Source organism: Hylobates moloch, unplaced genomic scaffold (genome assembly GCF_009828535.3).
Source record: "Hylobates moloch isolate HMO894 unplaced genomic scaffold, HMol_V3 SCAFFOLD_9, whole genome shotgun sequence".
Classification (NCBI taxonomy): Eukaryota; Metazoa; Chordata; class Mammalia; order Primates; family Hylobatidae; genus Hylobates; species Hylobates moloch.
The window spans coordinates 102125094-102143700 of NW_026652284.1; the positions used below are offsets into that span (position 1 = coordinate 102125094).

The window sequence follows — 18607 nt, forward strand, 5'->3', positions numbered from 1 at the left end:
ATTTCTTACCACTGATCTTAGGCAAAAGCCCAAGATCTTAACCAAGGCCCATAGTTCCTACATAACCTGGTATTCACCCCTCTTACCTCCTGTAGCCCCTTAGCTTTTTGTAAATGTTAAGTCTGCTCTTTTCTGCTATAAGCCTTTGTACTAGCTTTTCTTTCTGTCTGAATGCTCCCTTGTTCTCCTCCCTGCCCCAGGTAGATCCTATAGTTTGTATTAGTTTGGGGGTCTCAAATAAAATGTCTCTTCCTTAGAGAAGATTTCTTAGCCTCTCCTCATCATCCACTAGGTAATATCTCCTCTTATGTTATATAATATATAATAAACCTATAAATATCATAGAACGTTCAAAGTTTTCCTAATCGCACTGACAACTCTAAATAATCTGTGAGTCTGTCCCCTGCTAAAATGTAAATTGATAGGCACTGTACTTGTCTTATTTACTATCAGATCTCCAGGGCTCGCCACAATGCCTAGTGTATGTTAGGAATTCTATTAATAATAACTGAATGAAGGAATGAGCGAAAAAGCAGGAATTTATTAAATTCTCAAATTGACCAGTAGAGAGTTTCAAACAATTCTAATAATTTCCTTTCATCTCAACTTTCTCTTAAAAAGAATTTTATTTGTATAATTATTCTGACATAGAGTGATCAGGGGAAAGTAAGCCTCCAAACCTAAAATACCCATGCACCTCGTAACAATGTTCTGGTCAATGATGGACGGCATATATGATGGTGGTCCCATAAGATTATAATATAATATTTCTACTCTACCTTTACTATGTTTGTTTAGATATATTTAGATATACAAATACTTACCATTATATTATAATTGCCTATAGTAGTCAGTACAGGAACATGTCGTACATGTTTGTAGCTTAGTAGCAATAGGCTATACTATACAACCTAGGTGTATAGCAGGCTATACCATCTAGATTTGTGTAAGTATACTCTACCTTGTTCCCACAATGACAAATTGCCTAACAACACATTTCTCAGAATGCAACTTCATTGATAAGTGACACGTGACTGTCGTCATTTTGTCTCTTCGTAAGCTAGTAGAGAAAGCAAGTAAAACAACTAAACCTGTTTTGGAAGCATAGCTGTGCTATTACGTTTTAAACAACTATTGTTTAAAACATCTTAAGAGCCTCATATCTTCTGCTTCTATAGTGGTTTAAGTCAATGATAGCATCTTTTTTTTCTTTTTTTTTTTGAGATGGAGTCTCACTCTGTTGCCTAGGCTGGAGTGCAGTGGCACGATCTTGGCTCACTGCAACCTCTGCCTCCCAGATTCAAGTGATTCTCCTGCCTCAGTCTCCTGAGTAGCTGGGGTTACAGGCATGCACCACCATACATGGCTAATTTTTGTATTTTTAGTAGAGACAGGGTTTCACCATGTTGGCCAGGCTGGTCTTGAACTCCTGACCCCAGGTGATCCGCCCGCCTTGGCCTCCCAAAGTGCTGGGATTACAGGCGGGAGCCACTGCACCCAGCAGATATCATCTTTCTTTATAGATTCTGCCTATGCTGTCTCATCAAATCAATCACTAAGAGAGAGGTCTCAAATGACTGAAAACTTTTTACCAAACCTCCTCTTACTTCTGCATATCAAAGAGGAGGTGCCTATCACTACAGGGCTGGTGTTGGAGGTGGGGTGTGTTTGGAGAGGGGGGTGTATTTGAAGCACAGTGAGGACTTTGAAAGTTTCAAAGACGTCTAGTGCAACTTGAGTCCTCTCAGGCCCCCAGCCCAAGTCCTTGGACAGTATCCCCTGCTGTAGGTCAAAACAGGGAAATACAGAATTTGCCAGGCAGAACATCAAGAGGGTTTTGAGTTTCACACGAACATGTGAAGATTATTACCTCCAGCACACCTTGACTTCCACAGATTTCAGTTCAACACCCTCAGAGGCAAAGCCGACATGAAATATTGTTTTCCATTAACTTCTTCTTCCTCTCCCGTTGTGATTTGACATCTCCTTCCTAGGATGGTTTTCTCCTATTAGATTAGAATTTAGATCTTGAATTTCTAGCATCGTCTATCCAGATGCAATTTTGTCTTCTTTCAGCTTTGTTTCAAAGCTGTCTTGGTTTCCCCAACTATAGAGTGCTCCTTCAGGCCGTGCGCCATCTCTATCCCGCACTGTATTTACAACTCCCTCAGTCTGCTTCCTTCATCTCTATTATCTCATTTATCCTTCTTGCATTACTGCTTGAGAGCTTGGGAATATGGTTTTGATTAGGAAGCTCTGTTTTACCCCTGGCGTTCACATACTGGCTTTCAGTATCCCAGCCCACTTTCCATTGCTGTCTTCCTGTGGTCACAGTTTGCCTTGTTAAAGCATAATGATCTCATCTTCAACTCTTTAATGGCCTGACCCCATTTCTTCCTCTGAACCATATTACGTTATGGGTGACATTATTTACATTTTCCTTCTTGCTCCTGTGACATGCCTCAGGCTTTCCCTTTTTCCATGTGCTGGATCAGAAAGCACAGGCTACACAGGTTGTAAGTTAATTCTTTCTTTCTAAGCGACCTCTTCCATGGTTCTGCAACATCCTTCAAATCTACATTTGTTGGAGTCACATATACAATTTTGTCAAGGAAATTAGCCAGGTTGGATAACTCTGGATTTGGAATAAAATCTATTGTTAGGTTAGAAAGAAAAAGAAACTGTTGAGTCTTCTCTTCAGTAAATGGGGGAGGGAGGAGCTGTGACTTTTGCTTATGATGCTCAAACTTCAAGGCCACATTAGAGCAAAAGGGAGAAAAGGAGACTTGGAGCAAAAGATCTAGTTTTCTAGTCTCACCCTGGGTTGAGTGACTTCTTTAGTCCTGAAGCTCATGTTTCGTCTTGCTTTTGTCTTAGTCTGTTTGGGCTGCTATAACAAAAATACAATAAATAAACATTTATTTCTCATAGTTCTGGAGGGTGGGAAATCCAAGATCAAGATGCAACAGATTCAGCATCGGGAGAGGCCCCACTTTCTGCTTTATAGCTGCCTCTTGCTGTGTCCTTACATGGTAAAAAACTGCATCAGAGATATCTCTGGGGTCTCTTTGATAAAGGCACTCATCTGATTTATGAGAACTCTACCCTCATGACCTAATCATTCCCTAAAAACCCTACCTCCTTATACCACAACCTTGAGGCTTAGGGTTTCAACATATAAATTTTGTGGGAAACGAAAACATTCAACCTATAGCAAATGTTTATTTACAAAATGGATCTACTAATATTTTTCAGTTTACCAGACTTAATCAAATAACTCCTGTGTACCTAAAAACATTTGGGAAACAGTAGAGTCTAGTGGTATGAGCATGAGATTTTGAGTCAAACTTGCCTGATAAAGTTTAGGTTTTCATTCCAGTATTTATCAGAGTACAATCTTGAATGAGTTATTCAACACCCGTAACCCTCAGTTTCTTTATCTAGAAAATCAAATAACAAAATTTTTCACCTTACAGGACCATTAGGAGGGCTAAATACAGTAATGATACTAAAATCCTTAAAAGAGTATTTCATGGTATATACTTAATAAACATTGGATGTTATTAATATTGCTACTAACAATATCTTATATCTCTATAACTTCCAGAGCAGTTTAAGATAATATAATTACATAGGATTATATTTGTTTACATATTCACTTCTCCCAATCAGACTTTAGACTACTTAGAACAGGGATCACGTCTTAACTTCTCTCCTTAGCACCAAATATGGGGATTCTGAGATACAGAAACTTGAAAAAGAAGTCTTGACTTGAAATGGAGGTAGGAGACAATATCAGTGTCTTTGCATCTGAGCCTCTTCCAGCACAATTGCTGAACAATTTCAAGTCAAACAATTTCAAAGGGAGTTGAAAGTCAAATGTATCAAATGTAACTTACTTGCTCTATGCCAGGGGACTGATTTTCCCTTTCCCTTATTTGGAGAGTTCTACCCTGTTACTTTGATCCCCCCTTTGTTTCTATAAAATCCAATAAAAATTTTAAACACAAAATTTATACACAGTCACTCTAAAGTTCCAATTTAGATGCAAAATAAAAAGTTAGAAGTAAAAGTTGCCCCTTTTTTTTTCCTTCTAGAGGTAAACACTTTTGATAATCTGGTATGTACCTTTTTAGATTTTTCTCTGTATGCAGAAGCATATACTATTACATATGTACCATATATAGAGTTTTTTGCTTTGTTTTAAAAATGGTATCATACTATAAATATTCCTGTTTTATTTCATTAATATTGATAAATAATGTCATAACTATACACATTGTAAAGACAATCATCTACATCTGGGGATTTACCAAATAATTTTTTTAAATTAGTCATTTTATTATCCATCAATGTAATATATACACAGAGTTTAAACATTCAAATGCATTTTTAAGAATGGTACCCTGCATCCACTTCTACTTCATATGCTGACCACCATCATGACCCCTAAGCCTCCAACTGTTCATCAAAGGTAGCTATTTTTTTTAAGCCAGTTTCTTCTTAGCTCCACATATCAAATCAATATCTCTATATTGCTATCTCTTGACTCACAAGTTCAGATATTAACTCTTTCTATCCTCTCCTTTCCTGCTGTTTCATCAATATATAGATTTTGAAATGCTTGTTAAATTCATAGTCCATATTATTGTTACTATGGCAATGTAAACATTTGTTTTTCACTGCTGAGCTACTTAGTACCGAGTACCAGGATAACTTTTTTAAAAACAGCTTCCACACCTCCCTCTCTCCCATTTAATTACTATGTAATTTGCTTAATGCGTGATCATTGAGCTAAATCTTCCAACATTTTAAATAAGCTCTGCAAAATGCCTCTTAGTAAAAGATTTTACAAACTTTAAACTGGCTTGATGCAAAAGTAATTGCAGTTTTTGGCATTAAAAGTAATTACTTTTAGTAATATAAAAAATTACTTTTTTATAAAGTAAGTAATTTTTATAAAGTAATTTAGTAACATAAAAGTGATTACTTTTTTTTTTTTTGAGACGGAGTCTCGCTCTGTCACCCAGGCTGGAGTGCAGTGGTGCAATCTTGGCTCACTGTAACCTCCGCTTCCTGGGTTCAAGTGATTCTCCTGTCTCAGCCTCCCAAGTAGCTGGGACTACAGGCACTCGCCACCATGCCCGGCTCATTTTTGTATTTTTAGTAGAGACAGGGTTTCGCCATATTGGCCAGGCTGGTCTCGAACTCCTGACCTTGTGATCCGCCCGCCTTGGCCTCCCAAAGTGCTGGGATTACGGGTGTGAGCCACTGTGCCCAGCCAAAAGTAATTACTTTTAACGGCAAAAACCACAATTACTTTTACACCAACCTAATACATAATGTACCAGTTCCACTTTTACCTGGAAGTGGGTCCTGGTGACCTCCTTTTTTCTGTTCCTATCTGAATCTGGGTTTGTCTGTGCCTGCCACACTGCTGTTGTTTGGGATTTTTCCTTCCTCAGTATCCCAAGAATTGCTTTTACTCTTACTTTGTTTTGGATTGACTGTTAGTAGGATCTCATGTCTTTTTCCTTGATTTACTTATTGTGATGAGACTTTTTTTTTTTTTTGAGTAGATTCTTGAGAAAGTGTTCAAGAAGGTAATATTTTTGATATTCCACTTTTCTGAAAATATTTTTAGTTTATCTTTATTCTCATTTGGTAGTTTGAATGGATATAGAATTCTAGGTGGACATTTAATTTCACTCAGACATTTGAAAGCATTACTTTCCAGCTTTCATCATCATTCATATGATGCTGTTCTTATACAATTTTTTTTTGTATGTGAATTTGAGACCTTTGTATTGCTTTCAGAATCTTTTTTTAAAACCGTAATTATTGAAATTTCCCACTTACTTGCTCTGGTCTGTGCCTTTACAAATTTCATCTTGTTTTCAATTTAGTGGGCTCTTTCAATTTGGAGACTTATGGCCTCAGATGTAAGATATTGTATTTTGTTATTTATTTGTTAATTTATCTATATTGTATTCTAGGCATTTTATTCCTTTAGTGCTTGTTTTTTACACTTGGATACTTTCTGAATTGATCTTTTCTATTGTCTAGCTCCACTTTTTTGTTCTATTTTCTGGAGCATTTTGTCAGTTATTTCTTTCAATCTTTTTACTGATTTGAAAAAAATTCTGTCCCTTTTTTTTCTTCAGGGATTAATTTTTATCAGAGTTTCTGCTTAGCCATAGCATCTTGGTCTTGTTTTATTGATGCAATATTTTCTTTCATGTGGATGAAATATGGACTATCATTTTTAAATAGTTCCCAGTTCTAATTGTCTTTATTGTTCTTTATACTTCATGCTGGAAACTTTCCTCCAAAATTTTGTGATCTTTGAGCCCTTAAAAGCAGAAATGCATTTTGGAGCCTTTTAAAAATAGAAATTCTACCAGTAAGCAGAATTTAGTAAGTAGTAGGCAATCAAGTCAACAGCTGGCATTTAAAAATGACTTTTCCCAAATGTCCTTATTAATAGTCCTCTTCTCTGGGGCAGTTTAGGATCTTGAAAGAAGGATAGCAGTCTCCTGTGAGTAAGGTAAAATGAGGGGAGCTGAGGTCTTTCCTTTTACCTGTGACTTCACCTCCTTTGTCTTTACCTTCAGAATTTCACCTCTTACGCTTTTCTGGGCTTTATTTTCTTGAATCAAGAGTGGCCTTAGTTCAATTTCTTCAGAATATACATCTCCATTTTCCTATGGAAAGATAGCAGGAGCAGTCATTGCATAGGATAGGAATGAAAATGACCACTTTCCTAGACATTCAAGTAATCCACCTGGTTTTAGCCCAGTCACTTCGCCTCCACCTTCTTCATGCCTAGAGCCTCTCTTTTCTGAGGTTGAGTGGTTTCTGTGGGGCAATCAGCTTGTTTCTCATTTGGTATCCTACTCTGTTCCTACTTTCTCTGCTCTAAGTTATTTCCCATTTACCCTTTCAAATTCTGCTGAATTGTATATTGGGATCGAGTTGAAAACACTTCAACAGTCTTTAACAGTTTTATTGAAGACTAAAGATATCCTTCTGTTCTTGTAGTCACAAAAGAGAAAAGGGCAGAGGCATTATTGGTGACTTTGACTAATTTTGATGACTTCTGGATTTGCCATTGACTTGAGATATATCTTCTCCTATCGTCATACAGAATTTCTGTCTTAAAATAGAATATATGACAGTTTTTATCCCTGTTCATCTCACTAAAAGGCAAGAAAGGCCTATCAGTTAGGCTTTGATGGCTTTAATTACTTAATTTCACAACTAATATTATAATTCATTTCATTATTTAAATTACTTATTACTTTTCTCTCACATCTCCTTTGGTGGAAAATAAAATTAACGAATAGTACAAAGTTTATAAATGATATGTTATAATCATCAAGCAATTAAAGAAACAAGAAATAGTAACTAAAATTTTTTCATGGTTTGCAACACTTAAATTTGCTAAGACTTTCTCTGATGATAGGATTTTTTTTGAAGATAGGATTTTTAATATTTATACCACAATAATATTATAAATAATTTAATGGTATAGAATATCATATAAAATATAAAAAACTCACAATCATAACACTAAAAATAATAGGCATAAACTAAAAAAAAGCTAAAAATAACCACCCCTCCCCCAACACACCTACAGACAATGTTTTCATAATATATATTCTACAGTAGACACAGATTAATTTCCACATGTATTTTATTTGGTGCTTCTGTATATCAATGATTCAGCGGGTTTCATATTCTGATTGTTATTAGGAGAATTTCAGTGAACCAAGGCTGAATAAATGAGATATTCCTCCACACTTTTAACCTCACCCCTGTTTAACTTTATATTACTACTCTGAGTTGTTCATATCTGTCTTCTAAATAACTTGTTCTTACTCGTAATGAATTCCCTATACATCTGGAGGTAATCCTTGAGTGTTAGGAGGCCACTTCTGTAACCTTATCTGCTTGAGGTTATTTATTCCTGGCCTGACCTTCTGTCCCTACCACACACAGCTATCACTCCCAGGCGACTGACAATGGCATCCTGCAAATGGCGTTTTAATGACTAAGCCCAGGATACTGGAACTGTTCGATGGTCAGTTGAACGCCTTTCTTGTGCTACTGATGCCTTTTTGATAACGTTGTGCCACTATGAGGGTATAACCAAAACAAAAATCTTCTAGATGGGCTATGCTAGAAAGAACATGAATTAGTGATTTAGATAGAACCTAATATCAATTCAGGCTATGTCACCTTTAGTTAAGTGATCTTGAGAAAAAAATAACCTCTCTGACATTATTTCTCTAACTCTCAAGATCTAGGGATTTTTCGAAGAAGATGATGCATGCATCCAGTGCTTAGCAAGTGCTCAGAAAATTGTAGTGCATGCTACTATTACTTGCAACTGTGGCAGAGAACTTTTGTGGGGGTATTTATATAAGGAATAAAGGAGGTCCAAGAGGTCTTTGGACCTAAATATTCCTTCTAAGGGCTTTCATATGTGGTAGAAATACATAGGAACCATAATTCATCATAACTCTCCACAATTGACAAATAATTATATTATAATGATCTATATAGTAAGCCTATGTATACTGTAGAAAACATCCTCAGATACTCTTTAGAAGAGGCTGAGATATCAATAACTTGAACAAAAGTATAGACATGGGGTATGAAGATATTAATATATCGGATACAATGTATAATCTATTGTGTTGTTAATATTAGGTTGGTGAAAAAGTAATTCCTGTTTTTGCATTAAAAGTAATGGCAAAAACATCATTACTTTAAATGGCAAAAAAAGGAATTACTTTTGCACCAACATAATATATTCAATAAATCATTGTAAGAAATTACATATTCCCTAAGCTATTGTTCTGGATTATTATCTAACAAGTTACCTCTAAGCGCCATGAAGGAAAAAGACGCAGAAAAAAATCTCATTTTCCTAGAGGAAAATGAACATGAAACATGAGGTAGACATGCCTAGGTCAGCTCTTTGGACAAGATAAGGACATTTCTAGAAAAGGGGAGGAATTCTAACTCTGTGTGTGTGTGTGTGTGTGTGTGTGTGTGTGTGTGTGTGTGTGTGTGTTGGGGTAGTTTGGCTTTGGCCATCCTTGAATACCAGCTTAGTTTAAACTGTATTAGCCAAGTTCGTTTTTTTATAACCTACTCCACTTTGGTATCATATGGGTCAGCTGGAAAAATATCAGCTCTGTAATAAACACTTCTCTAGTACCTGGGATTTTTCTCTTGAGCCAACTTTCCTATGTCACTTTGTTGAATGCATTTTTCAACATCTTTGTAGTGAAAATAAAATAATAAATCTTTATTTCCAAACCTGTGTTCCTTGTGGTGATGGCAAAGTTTAGGTGAGATTTACTCACAGACATGGCTGAGCTTCTTGAAGGACCCCCAATGTGTCATCTTTGCTGTGTCTTCTGCCAAAAAAGACTTTCTTTACATTATGAATTAAATAGCTCTCACATCCTGGAGTCTACTGTCAAATCCTATTGACTATTCTGCACTGCTCAGAAATGTTTTTCATTTGTATCTAAACCTTGATTTCAATCCAAATGTTTATATGGCTCAAAATTTTAGTTTGATTATGATAAATACTTTTCATAGGATTGGAAAATGGAAGAATTCCTTAATTTATGTGATGTATATTTAATATAAGGCTTCCTCTAAAATGTTTTTCCATACACCTTTTTTTTTGTTTCTGAGATGGAGTTTCATTCTGTCATCCAGGCTGGAGTGCAGTGGCATGATCTCGGCTCACTGCAACCTCCTCCTTCCGGGTTCAAGTGATTCTCCTGCCTCAGCCTCCCGAGTAGCTGGGATTACAGGTGCCCACCACCATGCCTGGGTAATTTTTGTATTTTTAAAAGAGACCTGCCATATTGGCCAGCCTCCTAAAGTGCTGGGATTACAGGCGTGAGCCACCATGCCTGGTCAGTTTTTCCATACACTTTTGGTGAAACCTTTTAATACAGATATTTTTTAAATGAGCTGTGATATCTCTACAGTGTTTTCAAGACAGTATTCCTTCCCATTTCTCCCATTGTTTCCTATTATATTCAAACTAAATGAATCTACTTGCTTCTCCTGGCTTCACATTAATGGCATACTTATGCCTGCTTAGTAAGATTTCTCATAAAGAATTGCATGATTCAATTAAACATGGAAAGAAGAAAAGACGCTAGTTCTAATACCTTCACCTCATTAAATTAGTTTGAAAGAAACAAAAAGGTAGAGAAAGGCTTTGTTAAAGGATGAAGGAGGTTTTAGTAGTACGCGTAATAGGAAAGAAGAGCCTAGGTACAGGAAACCATCAACATAGGTAGAAAAGTTACAGACGTCATTCAATGACTTCAGGGATACTGGCTAAAACTTCCACTATAATTTGTAGATGATAATAGCAGCAGAAATAGAAACTACCACTTAAATACTATCATTTACTGACTTTATTTTATGCACAAAATCATTCATATATTTTAATTACATTTAACCCTTATTATAACACCATTTTAGATGAGTAATTTTTTTTTTCAAATGAGAAAATGGAACTTCTCTGAGGTTAAGTACCTTGCTAAAATTAGTGATAAAAATGAAATTCAAGAGAATCAAAGCTTTCTGTATTTCTACATCATAGAATTTGGAGACTAAATTTTGCTATTGGGGAATCATAAGGGTAATGCATGATTATGAGCGCCTCCTGAACACTACTCTATATTGAAAAAGAGAGGTTATTGAAAGAGTAGAATTTTTCACAAAAGAAGAAATTTAGTGTAGAGAGGACAAGAAGGACAGGACCTCTTCCACTGAGGCCCATCGAGAATATAACCAGTAACTCCTGGGACTAGTCGCAGGTTTGGTAAATCTCATAAGCAATATATCTGGATTTCACCAAGGAATTTGGCAAAGACTTGTGTAATTTTTTGGCAGACAAGGCTGAGAAATATGTGATGCTAATATAGTTAAAATCAGAGCTGGTTTAAAACTTGTAATCAATGAGCTTTTAATAATGGTTAAGAATGAAATAAATCTGCGTTCTAATCTCATATACATTATTAACTAGACACAAAGACCTTGAGAAAGTCATTAGCCCTTCCAGACAGTATTATTATTAGTTTATCTACAAAAGAGGTTTGGAAATACATATTTCAGTTGCCATGAGTAATATATTGAAAAAGAGAAATGTAACCAATGAAAAATAAAAATTTATAACTCTGTTCCTAAAGAATTTGTCTGAAATATAAAAATCTAGAATAAGTTTGGACTTCTCTACATGATATAGCTGATAAAACATATTCAGATTATGTTTGGTGTAGGAAATTAATTAGAAAGTTCCAGCACCCCAGCTTGGAGGCACTAGAATAACATCAAAAGATAAAAGTTGAAAGATTAAAAACAAAATATATATAAATAAAGTCTCTATTTAAACAAAAGATGAAAGATTAAAAACAAAATACATATGAATAAGGTCTCTCTATTTATTATTTATTTCCTAAAGTGAACAGCCTTGGTTTCCTACCCAGCGTTATCTCATTTCCCCTTAACTTCTTTTTTTTTTTTGAGATGGAGTCTCGCTCTGTCCCCCAGGCTGGAGTGCAGTGGTGTGATCTCGGCTCACTGCAAGCTCCGTCTCCCGGGTTCACGCCATTCTCCTGCCTCAGCCTCCCGAGTAGCTGGGATTACAGGTGCCCGCCACGACGCCCGGCTAATTTTTTGTATTTTTGGTAGAGATGGGTTTCACTGTGTTAGCCAGGATGGTCTCTATCTCCTGACCTCGTGATGCACATGCCTCAGCCTCCCAAAGTGCTGAGATGTTCACACTTTCTCCAAGCTTGTTCTCCTTATTCCTGTTGGGTGGATACTTATTCATTTAATCCATTTGGACTATGGTGATATATAGATGGGACTGTGACAGGTGGGTGCCTAATCATTCTAGAAGGAAAGCTTAACATTCTTAGAAGAATTTCTCTCTTTCTCATTTTCTCATTCTCTGTCTTTTGTCTCTCCAGTGTAATATGAATCAGAAAACATGAACTCAGACTGATGCTGGAAGCCACCTTATGACTATAAGCAGAATCACCCTCGTTATGACATTGATGCTATAGGCAACGGACTGAAAGATATAAAGAGCAAGCAGACAGGAAGGTAATGTTGACACAAATTAACAAATACCGAAGCCTGATCTACTCCTGAAAGTTATACATACCTTAATTATCCTAGGCAGTTTGAGTTGGAATTCCTGTTACTTTCAGCCAAGATCACCTTAGCTGGTACACTCTGTGTTCTTTATTAAGGCAAATGATTATCAAACTGGAACAATATACACATGTGAACAGATGAACATTAAATTTCTAGGCGTGCCTGGATGACAGTGTTAGAGAATCCAGCTCTTTGGAATGAATTCAAGACTGGGTGCGTCTTGGAATATGGACATAATTTATTTATGTGATACCAAAAAGATAATGCAGGTGTAGTCCCAGAATTACTACAAGTAACTCTAGAAATCTTGTAAACCAGAATGGGTATAAATTCTAGAAATTACAGACTGTGTGTTTCTTGGGGCAGAAGTTCAGACTGAACAATAATAAGGGTGATTTGTGAGTTCTTCTAAAGTGAAGTGATGATCATTATGAGCTAATACCAGTACCTTAAGTCAGGCCATACTTACCTCATTCCCTTTCATGAGAAGGTTAGCAAATTCACAGATTCAGTAAATCTCATAAGCAATATATCTGGATTTCACCAAGAAATTTGGCAAAGACTTGCGTAATTTTTTTGGCAGACAAGGCTGAGAAATATGTGATAGATCAATCATACAGTGAAAATCAGAGCTGGTTTAAAACTTGTAATCAATGAGCTTTTATTAATGGATAAATGCCACTATGGAGGGAGGTATCACAGGCTTCTCTTAAGTGACTCATCTCGTGATATTTTGTATCAGTAATGAAGAAAAAGATATTGAAGTCATCCTTCTCAAGATTCAGAGTGCTTTCCAAATTGGTTAAAAGAGATAGCTGGCTGGGCACAGTGGCACACACCTGTAATCCCAGCACTTTGGGAGGCCGAAGCGGGCAGATTGCCTGAGGTCAGGAGTTCAAGACCAGCCTGGCCAATGTGGTGAAACCCTGTCTCTACTAAAAATACAAAAAAAAAAAAAATTAGACAGGTGTGGTGGCATGCGCCTGTGATCCCAGCTATTCTGGAGACTGAGGCAGGAGAATCACTTGAACACAGGAGGAAGAGGTTGCAGTGAGCCGAGCTGAGATTGTGCCACTGCACTCCAGCCTGGGTGACAGAGTGAGACTCTGTCCCCACCCCCCAAAAAAAATGGCTAGTAACTTAAAAATGAAAGGGTTCTAATTCTAAAAAGACTCAATTGGCTTCAGTGATTATCTTTTTATAACAAGAGAACATTTTCTAGCTGTAATGATTTTAAGAACTCAGACTTAGTAGGAAAACATATCTTCCCAAGAACAAGATGGCTAAGATAATATACTGAAAGCATGTAAATATGGTATACATGTCTGTGTACCTATTATGTCTCTGTGGACAACTTTCAAAATAATACAAATACATATGGATGACAAAATTGCTAGGTAAGAATTTAATCAAAACTGAAAGGCCCAGAAATTGGCCCATGTTTTATACCTTGTAGGTCCAGGGGTAGGGGTTGGGGAGGGTGGCAAATGTGAGAGGAAGGCAGTGACTCTAATACGACTCCATTTGTTCCTACTAATGTGAAGAACTAGTTCCATTATTAGGAAGACCACCTTACAAAATTATGAGACAGTTAAAGATATAGCTTCTTTTGTCTTATTAAGCTGTCTTGCCTTTTGAAATGAACATCTATATTTTGGAGGTATGTGTGTGTGTGTGTTTAAATTATTCCCTAATCATATGGAATAATACAGAAATTTACATGTTGGTGTGATCTTAATGATAGATTGAGATTAAGTTAACCATATCCGCCCTAAACTTAGAGTGCCAAAGATCTCTGCCAATCTCCCATTGGAGCTGTTGTGGCATTATTCTAGAAAACATAAACCAAGCGTTGGTAAAGATAAACAAAGCTTTGGTAAAAGTAAACCATACCAAGCTTTTCTAAAGGCTGCAAGATAGTGCCTGGGCTAAAAACAGCCAGTTCATACAGACGTTAGTTTTTCCTCAGAGATGGGTGGAAAGCCCACAGTGAATATCAGACAAAGAGCAGTTGCACAGATTAGGAACTGACATGTCTATGTGACCACTCATCTGAAATATTTTAACTTCTTTCTCGATCCTTTTTTGTTGAATCATGGGAAAGTCATACTTCTATGATTTCAAATAATTTGTTCTTCAACATCTCAGAGCTTGGTACAGCTTAGAATCTCTGTATTAACAGAACATAGTAACCCTTAAGGGAAGGGTAAAGTTATTTATTAGATTTGGGTTCATGTCTTTATAGGTATATTAGTGGATCATGAAGGAGATTCTAACAGGCATTTGAAAATAATTAGCTTTGTAGGGTAATGGAAGGCTTAGATGGGTTGGCTTTTGTTTTATGCTTTACCTACTTTTTAGTATTGTTTAAAGTTGTTGCAATAAGAATGTACATTTTTTATAATTTAAAAAATGTTTTATTTTTGAAAACTAATAAGGGTATGAATTTAGGTTAATTTTAACTTTCAGATGTCACACATAAAAGCTAACTGATATTATTCAGCTGAATATCATGCATAGAAAAAGAGAAAATTTTCCCATAAGCTGGTCTGAGCTTATCTTGAGTGTTTTATTATTATTTAATCCTGGTTGCTATATTGTGAGGTGTGAGGTGAACATCAGAAAGTTTATATCAGTGGTTGTCTATAGGTTGTTTATGTGGTTATCTGTCAGAGGTTGTGGAAAAGGCATGTTAAAATTTGAGGAGGGCAGAGTCTGACACAGCATTTTGTAGCTATGTAGGCAGGTCTGCAAGCTATCTCATCCTGTAAGAGACTTCTAAACTCTGCTAGAGTTTAAATGTTGGCAAACAATTTGCATTCTTTAAAATCAATGTAGGGGCTTCATACTCATGCCGTGGGCCACCTTAGTGTGATCACTGATCAAAACAGAAGGTGCTCCTGATGAAGGCTGTAGAAAGTAGTTCATGTGTGGAAAACCTAATGGCACTGAAGAGTTTCCTTCTAAAGAATTTACAAGGAAAACTTTTAAATGATTAGAGAGGCTCAGAAAGCACAGAGGACTTGCCTTGTCAAGTACTGAGCTCTCCAGCTTTATTTACAGAAGCTTGATGATAGCCTGTTTAGGATACTGAAGTGGGATCCCTATTCTAGTGGGGAAGTTTCTTTATCTTTAAAGTTTTTCTGAAGATAAGATTGTCTAAATCTTCATCTGGGCCATTAGGATAGATAGGTCATTGCTTTGTCTGTCAAGCAGTCAATATAATTTGAGACTGGAACCATCAAAGACACATTGTGGGATTTTTTTTTTTTTCGGCCTACTTTTTGAAGCCTGTTGGAATTCTAGGCTCCCGATTAGAAAACTCACATATATACGTATCTTTTAAGAGTTGAAAACAAGAATGTAAAAATAAGTTTCCTCTGCTTGTCTTCACATTCTTTATTTTATTTTATTTTATTATTTTTTAAAGACATGGCCAGTTTTATTATCAATTTTTTTTTGCACACAAAACAACATTTTCTAAAAATACATACAAACAAAAAGATGCATATCAAACATATTAGGAAGGCTGCACATGGGAAGACGGGGACTAGAAATGGGGGGTGGGAATTAAAGAAAATAAATGAGAAGGGGACTTTGTATGGATCAATGACAATAACTCAATCCTCTATTTGACAAAGAATTAGGAGAAGGAAGAGGAAGAAAAAGAAAGTGGGATAAAGGATCAGAAAGGGAGGAAAACAGAAAAAATTAGAGTATGACTCCAGGGTAGACCTGTTTTGTTGTTGCTGGGTTGGTTGGTTGGTTTGTCTGTTGTATTTTTCATATGTTTCGCCATGTTGGCCAGGCTGGTCCGAACTCCTAGCCTCAAGTGATCAACCCGCCTCGGCCTCCTAGAGTGCTGGGACTACAGGCGTGAGCCACCACATCCAGCCCCCACATTGCGTCTGGCCTCCGTGGTAGACCTCCCAGACGGGGTGGCCGGGCAGAGGCGCTCCTCACTTCCCAGACGGGGCAGCCAGGCAGAGGCACTCCTCACATCCCAGACGTTGGGCGGCCGGGCAGAGGCGCTCCTCACTTCCCAGACGGGGCAACTGGGCAGAGGCGCTCCTCGCTTCCTAGACGGGGTGGCGGCCGGGCAGAGGTGCTCCTCACTTCCCAGACAGGGCGGCCGGGCAGAGGCGCTCCTCACATCCCAGACGTTGGGCGGCCGGGCAGAGGCACTCCTCACATCCCAGACGTTGGGCGGCCGGGCAGAGGCACTCCTCACATCCCAGACGTTGGGCGGCCGGGCAGAGGCGCTCCTCACTTCCCAGACGGGGCGGCCAGGTAGAGGCGCTCCTCGCTTCCTAGACAGGGTGGCGGCCGGGCAGAGTCTCTCCTCACTTCCCAGATGGGGCGGCCGGGCAGAGGCGCTCCTCACTTCCCAGATGATGACATTCTTTATTTTAATAGAATTTCTAAATGTGTGTTTGTGCTGGGATATGATTTAAAAGCTTTAGATATTTGGTGATGCCAGTTGCCTTTTTTTCCCTTTTTTACACTGTTACACCATTTAATCTTTTGTGCAAAAGTTTTATCTTTACTCTAAATATTTTGGTGTAAACATTACACTTTTTTGTTAGGGTGTAATATTAAGTGTTTGCAATATGCCAAGTGCTCTTCTAAGTGCTATACCAGGGTGGGACCATTTCATCCTTGCAAAGTCTGTATGATGAAGATAATGTCTTTAACCTCATTTATCATCTATTGAAAGTGAGGCACAGAGAAGTTAGGCAACTTGTTCGAGGTCAGAAAGGTGGTAAATGGTGTGAGCTAAAATTTGAACTCAACAAGTCCTGCTCTAGTCTGTCCCCTGAACCATAATTCTACAGTGCCTACAAAGCTTAGTCTCTGAAGATGACTTCAAAGAAAGTCTAACAATAATTTGGATTTTGGAGAGAAGAAAATAACATTGAAGTATATTAATTTGTTTCCCTTGTCCTAATATTTTAAGTGAGTTTGGATAAAACAAAAAAAAATTTAGAAAAAAATAATTAGTTCTATCACTGCAGCTTGGAGACACTGTCATAACATTAAAAGATAAACAGATTAAAAACAAAATATAAATAAATAAATAGAATCTCAGTGGCTAAACCAAAACAAGTGTTCAGGAAATATTGGCCAGGTGCAGTGACTCACACCTGTAATCCCAGCACTTTGGAAGGTCTAGGTGGGTGGATCACCTGAGGCAGGAGTTGGAGACCAGCCTGGCCGACATGGTGAAATCCCGTCTCTACTAAAAATACAAAAATTAGCTGGGCATGTGGCGCATGCCTGTAATCCCAGCTACTGGGGAGGCTGAGGCAGGAAAATCGCTTGAACCCTAGAGATGGAGGTTGCAGTGGGCCGAGATTGCACCATTGCACTACAGCCTGGGTGACAGAGTGAGACTCCATCTCAAAAAATTAAAAAATATATATATATTTATTGAGTAAATTAAGCAGTAAATTTGTAAATGACAGTTGAGTTTCATAATGCACACACACACACACACACACACACATATTTGCATACTTTATGGTGCTTAAAATAGTGTTGACCATAAAAGAAATGCATGGTATTAAATAAAAAGGGCATTGCTGATATTTTTCCTGACACTTGACTAATTGAGGAATCAAGGGCTAGATGATGGAGTAGACATTAGTTGATTGACCTCCGACATCCTTTGCCTCCTTTTCTCTTCTCAATAGCTTTTATTTTCTGTAAGAGTATCCATGAGGTTCTAGATAGGTTGACTCCACTCCTGGGTCCAAGGGTGAGGTATATAACTCAAGCTGAGGAAATCCTTTTATTTGACCACAGTGATTACTTTGGACTGGGGAGGAGGGCAAGACATTCTAATGAGAATGAATCTCTGAACATCTCTTAGAATGTTCAAACAAAGGGCACTTGTTGGCTGGCTGGTGTTGTAAGTGTATGAAGAAACTAAAACTGCCTACAAGCCTTTTTTGCTGTTCTGCAGGAAGCTAGACCAAGAATGAAGTTAATGCATGGATTAGGGAGAAACAAAGAGAAACTCAGAAAAACAGATCCAGGACCCTGATGACACGTGAATGGATCTGATTCACGGTAATAAATTACACACACACCTTAGGTATACTCTATATTGGATATTATAATTGCATGAACAAATACATCCTCTATTTTAAAAGTTTATTTTTACTTATAAAATATATCAAACACTAAGAGAAAACTTTTACGAATACTCATGGAAGTATAGCCCAGACTAAATCAACAAACTTAACGCCTTGCCCTGTTTGCTTTAGAACTTTCAAAGAAATAATAAAAATAATTAATTGTAGATGCAACTGAAGTTATACATACACACTTTTCCAATCTAATTCCCTTCACTTACTAAATGTTAAGATTTTACTATATTCTCTTTAAAACTTTCAAA

The 18607-nt window shown here is 37.3% G+C and overlaps 1 long non-coding RNA gene across 1 annotated transcript in view; it reads left to right on the forward strand.

Annotated features, from left to right (window-relative positions):
- LOC131384170 (uncharacterized) overlaps positions 1–18213 on the forward strand; it is a 192272-nt gene extending 174059 nt beyond the window's left edge. The window contains exons 3-4 of the long non-coding RNA XR_009214740.1: positions 12018–12153; positions 18173–18213. This is a non-coding gene — a long non-coding RNA (uncharacterized LOC131384170). The remainder of the gene's footprint in view (positions 1–12017; positions 12154–18172) is intronic.
- Positions 18214–18607: the final 394 nt, after the last annotated feature.